Source organism: Bufo bufo, chromosome 1 (assembly GCF_905171765.1).
Source record: "Bufo bufo chromosome 1, aBufBuf1.1, whole genome shotgun sequence".
In the NCBI taxonomy this organism is placed as follows: Eukaryota; Metazoa; Chordata; class Amphibia; order Anura; family Bufonidae; genus Bufo; species Bufo bufo.
This window is the reverse complement of record NC_053389.1, coordinates 634,944,042-634,956,309: the sequence shown is the minus strand read 5'-3', so window position 1 is coordinate 634,956,309 and position 12,268 is coordinate 634,944,042. Positions and strand designations below refer to the sequence as shown.

Here is a 12,268-nt window from a genome sequence, read left to right as displayed (position 1 = left end):
AAAAGAGATTTCACTTACTGAAAATTCAAAAAATTGTTAAAAGTCTTTCAGAGAGATGCAGCACTCCTGAAATTGAGACGTGATCACAAAACCACCAAACATTTTGCTGCAAATAGTCAACAGGGTTGCACGAAATATGTTAAGAAAAAAAGACGCAATTTAATTGCCAACCAAAGATTTCAGAAGACTCAAACGTGAAGCGACCAGGAACCCGTTATCCTCCAATGCAGTCATATTCAAGAACTGCAACATCCCTGGAGTGCCCAGAAGTACAAGGTTGTTCAGTGCTCAGAGACATGACCAAGGTAAGAAAGCCTGAAACCCGATCACTACTGAACAAGACAAATAAGCTGAAACATCAAGACTAGGCCAAGAAATATCTGAAGACAGGATTTTTCAAAGGTTTTATTGACAAATGAGATGAGAGTGACTCTTAATAATCAGATGGATGGGCCCCTGGCTGGATCAGTAATGGGCACAGAGCTACACTTCGACTCAGACACCAGCAAAGTGGAGCTAGGATGCTGCTATGGGCTGGTATTATTAAAGATGACCTAGTTGTACCTTTTCATGTTGAAGATGGACTCAAAATGAACCTACTGCCGTTTTTTAGAAGACACTTTCTTCAAGTAGTGGTACAGGAAAAAGTCTCCATCTTTCAAGAAAACCATGATTTTTATGCAGGACAATGCTACATCACATGCATCGAAGTACTGCACTGCATGGCTAGCCAGTAAACGCCTTAAAGAATAATGACATGGCCCCCTTCCTTACCTAACCTAAAGCTTATTGAGAACTTGTGGGCCCTTCCTAAATAGGAGATTTACAGTGAAGAAAAACAGTACACCTCTCTAAACACTGTCTGGAAGGCTGTTGTTGCTGCTGAAAAAAAGATGATCGTCAACAGATTAAGAAACTGAAAGGCTCCACAAATGGAAGGCTTATGACTGTTATTGATAAGAAGGGTGGCTATACTGGTCACAGATTTTTCTGGAAAATGTAAGAAATGTTTATTTGTAAATTTTGAGTTATTATTCTCACTTTAACAGATGGAAAAAAAATATTGAAATGGGAAAATGTTCATTTTTAATTTAGTTATATAATAATTCTTCACACTAATAGTTGCCCAAATTCTGCACACATATACTATATATTCTTCTAAGAAAGCCGAAACCTCACTTTTACTTTCTTAAATATTCAGGTTTGAGTTTTATTAACATTTCAGCACTGTAGTTGTTCAATAATAAAATTAATCCTCAGAAATGCAACTTGCCTAATCGTTTTGCACAGTGTAGAATTGTATTAATAAATAACTGCACTTTATATTTACACTACGTCCAATTGAGCAGATACTTACTATTGAAGATACTGATTCTGTTCTTTCAAATACATCCAGAATGTATTTGGAGAAAACTGATTTTACTTTAAGAAACGTTAATATTATTATTTATCATCTCATGTTTCAACCGTCGATACAGCTTTCTAGAAATGTAAAAAAAAACACTCAAACCATAATATAAGAAAATCATATACCTTAACTATAACTTGAGAGTGGATTGTGGGCCCCTCTTGCACTCTGAGCGCTTGAAAGGTATTAAAAAACCAAACATGGTTAGATTATTGGCTTTATTCCTGCAATGTTTTACAAATTTCTCTCCCATTCAGTTTTCATGATTATCAAGCTACTATATATATATATTTTACAGTTTCAGAGTTTGGTCTATAACAGTGTTATTTCAAGTATGTAATAATTCAAAGCAGAAATTTTCCATGAATCTCAAATCCATCAGGAGTGGTATTTAGAACTAATCTAAAATAGGGTATTTTTGCTTGGGGTGGTGCTTTTATGTGTGCATTATATCTATATCTTTTTCTTTTAACATGTTTTTCTCACTGATAATTTTAATCCAACATTATATAAGCATTTTAATGCTAATTTATTTGAAACAAACACAGGAACGATGTATACATTTGCAGTTCATTGATTAAGTCATAAAATATGGGCTTTGTGTAGCTTATACGAAAAGTGAGAAATTACACTTTTTCCTATTAAAATTACTTTACTTTGAAGTGTTGTATAACCATTTTCAAAAGTGTTTTCCATACTATGGAAGCAAAATGTAGTGTTATATGGAGTGCCTGGTATGGCACCATAGAGACTGTGTGCTTCTCTAAGACCTCTGTGCATTTGGATCTACATATGGAGTTCTGTGCTTCTGTATCTACAAACAGTATGGAGCTTTGTGTACTTGGATTTATATGACACACAAGTCCAATGTAAACCTTCATAGACACACTTCTTCCCACATATCGTAGAACTGTTTCAATGGTGTACAACACAGAGATAACCACAGTTTTCTAGATGTGGTAGTGGTGCAACTTTCTTTCCCTCTACTACTGACTAATGTGAAAGTATTAAAAGTAAAACACAGAATTCACTTTGATTGTAACATATACTGTATTAACTCTAACCAAGTGTAAGGAATCTAGCCTCTTAGATCATGCAAAATAGTTAATGTCATAAAACTGGAGTATGAGCAATAAAACATTTCGCAAGACAAGAGGCCAACTTGTCATAAAGGAAGTCTAAACTGTGAAAGTAGCAGTTTAATATTAGGTCACCTTTTATTAACTACCCGGTCACAGCTGACAAGGTGTATATGGTTGGGTGTATCATCATAGCCGTCGTGTTACTCAGTGATGATGATACACATTTGTATGCCATGGTAGTGGCTCATTTTAGAGTAGATATAGTAAACTCTATTGTCATTGTGTATATAAAATCTTAACCATTGGGGCAGGGTCACTTTGATATTCATATCTAATACTATAGACTATTAAAAATCAGGTACCACCATGTGCTTCATATTGTTAGCTAAAAATCTTACTTTCAACATTGATAGATACCTCCTTAACACTTTCAGGATGATGATGAATATAATTTTTCATGCAAATGTCCTTTTATAATTTATTTTCTTCAACCAAAATGTTTTCTAGCAAACCAATTGTTTCACTATTCTGTGTCTAGAGATACCAGATGTGTCCTTTACTCAGAATGCATAGTTGCTTTACCGCTCAAGAACAAAGGAAGTTTCCTGCATTTTTGTCCCTGCATTGTTGTCCCAGTGCTCCCTACAGGACATCCGCTGTATATGTGTGGGGAATGTCCAGTCTTTAAATATGGCGCCCGCACTGCTTGATTGCAGTGATTGCCTCAAAACCTGAGACTTACTCTGTAGACAGGTACAGAAGTCTTATTGAGAGTAACAGAAATCACTTGATGTAGTGATTTCCTCAAAAGGTTGTGCAACAAATATTAAGTTAAGGCTACCATCATTTTTTGCCCAGGCCAGGTTCATTAGTTTAATTTGTAAATTATTCTGTTGAACCACAATTCAAAAGCAGTGTTTGATTTTCCTTAGATGATTTTCAGTAAATTTTTATTTATGATTACCTTTGTCAGTCTCAGGTTATTTCAGTGACCATTTGGGGTTTTTCTTTCTCTTTAACGGAAGGGTACCAACAATTTTATATATGTGTATGTAAACGGAAAAATAAAAATGTTATGGTTCTGGGAAGGCAGGGAATAAAAAATAAATACACAACAATGGGAAATCACCTGGTCCTGAAGGGGATACAGTCCCTACTTTAAGCACTGCATTTTTTTCTGACATGGAGATCATCATCTCGAGGGAGGTAGACTGACATTGTGTTACTCTGATCGCTTTAATGGCGGCAAGCTATGAAGAGCAATCTGCCTTTAAAGTAAGGATTTAGATTTACGGGCTGCATGGGGCATGGTCATTTAGGACATAAATCTAATAGATTGAAAGGGTTAAAACAGTGTTTGCATAGGACAAGGGTTCTGCTAATAATCAGACCATACTATTACTTTGGAGAAGTTGAATGTTGTATTGAAACAAATGAAATTTATGTTGGTGGATTTCTTACCTGTCCCCCAAATGTTTTCTAACAGCAAATGGGGGGAGGAAGGAGAATTCAACATGCTGGATTTCTATCATCTACAAAATACTAGAAGATTCCCTTTGATTCTGAAGTTACACAATCTTGAAATAAATAAATAAAAATCCATAAGATAGCTAAACTATAAAACAATGACACATTTTAATAATGATTACTATAACAAATCCTTCCCGACCAAAAATTCAGATTCCAGACAAATCTGATTGTTTTGTGGCAGCCTCCATTTACAGTTCAGAAGACAGAGAAGAATGCACCTGCAACCAAAAAGGGATAATTTGTGAATCATGTTTTATTTTCAAAATAAAGGGGGATATTTATCAACCGGGTGTAAAGTAGAACTGGCTTAGTTGCCCATAGCAACCAATCAGATTCCACCTTTAATTTTGCTATGGACAACTAAGCCAGTTCTACTTTACACCAGTTTGATAAGTCTCCCCCAAATCTGACAGTGCAGTGTTATTCATCACATAGTTTTTTACCACCATCCATTTACCCATTGCCATATATGTCACCGTCACTTTGTTATTACTAATGCTGTTTTTGTATTAAAATTGCTTGAAAGGCGCTGTATACAGTCCTAGGAGACCTCAGACTGCCATACACAACTTTTCATGGCATCGTGATCACTTCTGATGTGTGTCAAATGTTTTCATACTCAAATTCGCCAACTGATTTGTTAGAATCAGACCAAAATCAAATGTCTATTACGGAGTGAGTATCCCATGCGTGCCTGTGGTGAGGGGAGTATTTTTTTTTTTGCTTTGTTAGCACTACATGGAGTTAGGTGGGTGGTGGGGATTAAATAAACTAAGGGCACAACGGGATGCATTATATATACTGAGGGCACTTGGGAGGGGAATATATCTAGAGAAGGCACTTTAGGTGGGGCATTATATAAACTAAGGCACACTACAGAGGGGTGTTATTTATGCTTGGAGCACTATGGGGGGCATTATATATACTAGGATTACTATGGAGGTCGTTATGTACAGTCATGGCTAAAAGTTTTGAGAATGATACAAATATTAGTTTTCACAAAGTTTGCTGCTAAACTGCTTTTAGATCTTTGTTTCAGTTGTTTCTGTGATGTAGTGAAATATAATTACATGCACGTTTCAAAGGCTTTTATCGACAATTACATGACATTTATACAAAGAGTCAGTATTTGCAGTGTTGGCCCTTCTTTTTCAGGACCTCTGCAATTCGACTGGGCATGCTCTCAATTAACTTCTGGCCCAATTCCTGACTGATAGCAACCTATTCTTTCATAATCACTTCTTGGAGTTTGACAGAATTAGTGGGTTTTTGTTTGTCCACCCGCCTCTTGAGGATTGACCACAAGTTCTCAATGGGATTAAGATCTGGGGAGTTTCCAGGCCATGGACCCAAAATGTCAACGTTTTGGTCCCCGAGCCACTTAGTTATCACTTTTGCCTTATGGCACGGTGCTCCATCGTGCTGGAAAATGCATTGTTCTTCACCAAACTGTTGTTGGATTGTTGGAAGAAGTTGCTGTTGGAGAGTGTTTTGGTACCATTCTTTATTCTTGGCTGTGTTTTTGGGCAAAATTGTGAGTGAGCCCACTCCCTTGGATGAGAAGCAACCTCACACATGAATGGTCTTAGGATGCTTTACTGTTGGCATGACACAGGACTGATGGTAGCGCTCACCTTTTCTTCTCCGGACAAGCCTTTTTCCAGATGCCCCAAACAATCGGAAAGAGGCTTCATCTGAGAATATGACTTTGCCCCAGTCCTCAGCAGTCCATTCACCATACTTTCTGCAGAAGATCAATCTGTCCCTGATGTTTTTTTTGGAGAGAAGTGGCTTCTTTGCTGCCCTTCTTGACACCAGGCCATCTTCCAAAAGTTTTCGCCTCACTGTGCGTGCAGATGCGCTCACACCTGCCTGCTGCCATTCCTGAGCAAGCTCTGCACTGGTGGCACACCAATCCCGCAGCTGAATCCTCTTTAGGAGACAATCCTGGCGCTTGCTGGACTTTCTTGGATGCCCTGAAGCCTTCTTAACAAGAATTTAACCTCTTACCTTGAAGTTCTTGATGATCCTATAAATTGTTGATTGAGGTGCAATCTTAGTAGCCACAATTTTTATGCAACGCAATTATGGCTGCACGCGTTTCTTTGCAGGTCACCATGGTTAACAATGGAAGAACAATGATTTCAAGCATCACCCTCCTTTTAACATGTCAAGTCTGCCATTTTAACCCAATCAGCCTGACATAATGATCTCCAGTCTTGTGCTCGTCAACATTCTCACCTGAGTTAACAAGACGATTACTGAAATGATCTCAGCAGGTCCTTTAATGACAGCAATGAAATGCAGTGGAAAGTTTTTTTTGGGATTAAGTTAATTTTCATGGCAAAGAAGGACTATGCAATTCATCTGATCACTCTTCATAACATTCTGGTGTATATGCAAATTGCTATTATAAAAACTTAAGCAGCAACTTTTCCAATTTCCAATATTTATGTAATTCTCTAAACTTTTGGCCACGACTGTATACTGAGGGCACTAGAGAGGGGCATTATTTATAATAGGTGCACTATAGGGACCATTATATTTTCTGGGGGCACTACAGAGGGGCATTCTTTATACTGGGGGCACCGTGGGGACATTATATTTACTGTGGGCACTATAGAAGGGCATTTTTAATACTGGGGCTCCATTGGGGCCATTAGAAAAAAATGTATATATCAATTTTCTTTTCAAGTAAATTAACAAGTAAATGATGTCGCCTTGTCTGTTGGACAGATAAAGACATCAAATAAAGATATATCTTACTCTCTTTTTTATGTGCCCAGTGTATTTTTTTTATCACTCCTTTTAGACAAACTGAACCATTTTGGCTAATATTACAGCAGACCTTCCCTTGATGACATACATTATTTGCTTTTTTGTTATTGTCGAGAATGCAGAGCTCAATATGTTGTTTGAGAATACTTCATATTTTACAGTTTAATTCCAACCCTACAGAAATCCACTCACCATGGTGGGTTGTATAGAATAATACACTCATCCCTACTACACCTCTGTATCCTCACTGTTACAGATTAGCTGACAAGAACATGTCTGTGCATCTAATGGATCTTAGAATTCCAATAGGGAGAGACATTAGTTCTCAAACAAGCAGATACAAGCAGTGTAACATGCCCAACATAAATCTATAGCGCTGATACAGACGCTTTCTTTGCTTTCTAATGCTGATGGGTATTAATTTGTGCCAGCAGAAATCATTTTTAAGAAGCCGTAGTAAAGCTGTGTGCCTGATCAGAATGCCAAATTGTTTTTAAGCCCCAGCTGCTAATGAAAACTGTCAGTCATGATTAAACATACAGCTCTTCAGTAAATTATGTCACTTGTAAATCGGTGGCATATTCAAACTACCGCTGAATGGGAGCAGAATACCAAAGTCTTGTGATTACAGGCAGAGACACTAGGAACATCTGCACTGATGAAGAGACTGCTCACACTCCTATTAGAATAAGTGCCCTCTTTTGTGTTGGGTTTTATATTAATAATTGTCTTTTGTTGTTTATATAATTTATTCTAATCCAGCAACACTATATAAATGTAGTCATAAAAAACTGATTCTACGTACATTGAAGCCCTAAGAAACAGACTCACCATACATTAATTATTTCATAGTCATTAGGAAATACATGCTTTTCTTTTATTGGGTTTATTTTATGAATACATTTTTCATTCATGAATTGCTTGTTGGGACATCTGTAGTTGGCTGTGATACACGTGAAAGGGACTGGTTGGCTATCTAGCGTATAAATGCTGATGGCAGACCACAGAATTGTCGGCATTTGGGTGGTGTGTGATTGGAAAGGTATGTGGCTACGGCTATTTGTTATTTTTAGTAGCATGCAACTTTGAGAATGTCATAAAATCTCATTAAATCCCTTTGATATGACATTAAGCATTGTAAAATTCGATTCGGCTGCTTTGCCAAATTTTGCAAAAAAATGTGCATTTCTTTGTAAGTAGTGGGTGCAATGACGTCTGAATGGAGCCCTACAGGGGGGTGATCACCCCATATAGACTCCCTGATCACCCCCCTGTAAGGCTCCATTCAGACGTCCGTATGTGTTTTGCGGATCCGTGGATCCGCGGATCCGCAAAACACATACGGACGTCTGAATGGAGCCTTACAGGGGGGTGATCAATGACAGGGGGGTGATCAGATTGTCTATATGGGGTGATCACCCCCCTGTCATTGATCAACCCCCTGTAAGGCTCCATTCAGACGTCCGTATGTGTTTTGCGGATCCACGGATCCGCAAAACACATACGGACGTCTGAATGGAGCCTTAAAGGGGGGTGATCACCCCATATAGACTCCCTGATCACCCCCCTGTCATTGATCACCCCCCTGTAAGGCTCCATTCAGACGTCCAAACTACTTCTCACGCTTTAGGTCCCCTAAAGTGCCAGGGCAGTATAAAGAAGACACCCCAAGGTATTACGTGATGGGCATAGTGAGTTCATGGAAGGTTTTTTTTTTGTAACAAGTTAGTGGAATATGAGACTTTGTAAGAAAAAAAATAAAAAAAATAAATCATCATTTTCCGCTAACTTGTGCCAAAAATAAATATTCTAGGAACTCGCCATACCCCTCACGGAATACCTTGGGGTGTCTTATTTCCAAAATGGGGTCACTTGTGGGGTATTTATACTGCCCTGGCATTTTAGGGGCCCTAAAGCGTGAGAAATAGTTTGGAATCCAAATGCGTAAAAAATGCCCTGTGAAATCCTAAAGGTGCTCTTTAGAATTTGGGCCCCTTTGCGCACCTAGGCTGCAAAAAAGTGTCACACATGTGGTATCGCCGTACTCAGGAGAAGTTGGGCAATGTGTTTTGGGGTGTCTTTTTACATATACCCATGATGGGTGAGAGAAATATCTCTCTAAAATGACAACTTTGAATAAAAAAATGGGAAAAGTTGACTTTTAGAGAGATATTTCTCTCACCCAGCATGGGTATATGTAAAAATGCACCCCAAAACACATTGCCCTACTTCTTATGAGTACGGCGATACCACATGTGTGACACTTTTTTGCAGCCTAGGTGCCCAAAGGGGCCCAAATTCTAAAGAGCACCTTTAGGATTTCACAGGGCATTTTTTAGGCATTTGGATTCCAGACTTCTTCTCACGCTTTAGGTCCCCTAAAATGCCAGGGCAGTATAAATACCCCACAAGTGACCCCATTTTGGAAAGAAGACACCCCAAGGTATTTTGTGAGGGGCATAGTAAGTTCATGGAATTTTTTTTTTTGTCACAAGTTAATGGAATAGGAGACTTTGTAAGAAAAAAAAAATCATCATTTTCCGCTAACTTGTGACAAAAAATAAAAACTTCTATGAACTCACTATGCCCATCAGCGAATACCTTAGTGTGTCTACTTTCCGAAATAGGGTCATTTGTGGGGTGTTGTTACTGTCTGGGCATTGTAGAACCTCAGGAAACATGACAGGTGCTCAGAAAGTCAGAGCTGCTTCAAAATGCGGAAATTCACATTTTTGTACCATAGTTTGTAAACGCTATAACTTTTGCGCAAACCAATAAATATACACTTATTGCATTTTTTTTTATCAAAGACACGTAGAACAATAAATTTAGAGAAAAAATGATATAGAAATGTAGTTTTATTTGAAAAATTTTACAACTGAAAGTGAAAAATGTCATTTTTTTGCAAATATTTCGGTCAATTTCGATTAATAACAAAAAAAGTAAAAATGTCAGCAGCAATGAAATACCACCAAAAGAAAGCTGTATTTGTGAGAAGAAAAGGAGGTAAAATTAATTTGGGTGGTAAGTTGTATGACCGAGCAATAAACCGTGAAAGTAGTGTAGTGCAGAATTGTAAAAAGTGGTCTGGTCATTAAGGGGGTTTAAGCTAGGGGAGCTGAGGTGGTTAAAGAGTAAAATTGAAAAATTAAAATGCAAATCGTATTTATCTTATCCATTTGATTGCAAAGAGCCAGCCGCCATCTTGATTAAAGATCCAACGCCTGGAGACATCATACGTCACCGCGCATGGCATTTTGCACGAGATCTTCAATCAAGATGGTGGCGACAGGCTCTTTACACTCAAACGGATGAAGTAAGTATGATTTTTTTTACCGCCATTTCAGGGAAAATCGATTCACTACCACAAAGCACGAGGAAATTCAACTTCGCGGCAGATTACATTTCTCGTGAAATTCACAACACTAACTATAATAATAAAATGTTTCAGAAAAAAATCTCAACAAAGATTCAACAAAGAACTCAGTGTCAACCAGTATTCCAATCGACTATATCCCCAGTTTAATATGATGATCCTCCCACTATGTACAAGTCACTAATAAAAATCAAAGCTTGTGCTTTGAACACCCACTGATGCGAAATCCGGTGTAGTGTATCTGCTTGAAGCTTGGAGTGGTGGTCGCGCATGCATGAGGCCGCTCTTTTCACACATTGGGGGAGATTTATCAAATTTTGTGTAAAGGAAAATGGGCTTAGTTGCCCATAGCAACCAATCAGATTCCACCTTTCATTTCCTAAAAAAGCTCTGAAGAATGAAAGGTGGAACCTGATTGGTTGCTATGGGCAACTAAGCCAGTTTTCCTTTACACCAATTTAGATAATTCTCTCACACAATCTTCATATGTTCTATGATCTACAGTATATATATATATATATATATATATATACACACACATTTCATATATATATATTTATATATATATATATATATGGAAACAAAAGGGTTAAAGAGAATCTGTCCCCACGATTTCAGACTACCATCTGCAGTAATATATGAGTGGTACTGCACATAAGAAGCCCTTTCTTCCTCCGCTGGAAGCACTCAAAGCTGCAGTGAAATGCATGGTCCGGACTGCTGTCCTACACTAATATAACGGACTAATGGACAGTGTATTTTAGTGCAGCTTTAAACACTGGCAGTGGGGGAAGGGGAATAGTAGGAAAATAACAAATAGAAATCTGGATTCTTCTGAGCTGTTATAAGGAAAGAGCAGAAGCTGAAGGGACACACTTTCTGATAAAGGACACGGCTCCGGCACTTACCAGTCTGAAATATATCTAGCAGAACCATTGGAGCAACAAATGGAGATCTCTGGACCCATGTGAGGTGCACGGCCAGTTCTAGCTTTGTTAGAAAGAGATTGTCATGTACTACAGTATATGATGTCTGATTTTCATTTCCATCATGGCATAACCCCTTTAAGTATTGAATTTTTTTTGCCTTTTTCCCATCTAAATCATTAAACAATATATATCTATGTATGTATCTTTATATCTAACCAAAAATCTGAAGAACTATGGGGGTCATTCATTAAACAGAAATATGTCTATATTGGGCGTATTTCTGGTGCACAGGACCTTTGCACCACAATCTGTGACTTTTCCCCTCTCACGGCAGGTCTAAAGGGGGCGTGCTATAGGCAGGGAAGGGGACGGGATGATAGGCCTGTCTCATTTACCATTTTCTACGCTTGTTTTAGGCGTAGAAAATGGACTAAATGTAAGACAGCAAGGAAGCTAGCTTACATTTAGACTAGCACGGGATCCTCCGAAGTTATGTATAGGCTGGCACCACGGCCAGCACAGGGCCTTATTAAGACCAGCGTCTAAAACTCCAGTCTTAATAAATGTGTATCTATCTATCTATCTATCTATCTATCTATCTATCTATCTATCTATCTATCTATCTATCTATTTATCTATCTACCTCTCTCTCTGTCTATCTACTATAATACTTGGAAAGAAGACCTGTAAATTGTATCAGTAGAGTGAATTTTGTGGTCTCTGAACATAAAGTGCTCCTATAAGAGCAAAATAACATGCCATGTGGGGACGCTTTTTTTTTCTTACTGAAGAACATATTGATTTTCCAGTACCATTTACTATTACATCAGTAGTTCTGTAGCTAAAGTGCCTAAGTATAGGAAAGATCACAGATTTCAAAGTGCAAATCCACAGCCTTGATAACATTTTTTTCAGCACCTGCCACTATTTTCAGCATTCCCATGGGGTCAAAGATCCGGCATTACATATTTAGTTTGTAATGAATAATTCAGACTTGTCTGATGGTATGCTACCGTATCATCCAAGCCCAGGTATTTCTGCAGAGATTTATTTCATGATCCTGTTTGATATATTCTGTTTTGTAGAAGGTAGAAAGCTGCATAGCACTTCAAAAAATGTTCAACTATAATAATTATAGGACCTGGATTTTTTATATTATAGAAAC

At 38.0% G+C, this 12,268-nt stretch overlaps 1 protein-coding gene across 1 annotated transcript in view; it reads left to right on the top strand.

Moving 5' to 3' along the window:
* Positions 1-12,268, top strand: part of FAM189A1 (family with sequence similarity 189 member A1) — a 489,297-nt gene that overhangs the window by 112,696 nt on the left and 364,333 nt on the right. The window lies entirely within an intron of this gene.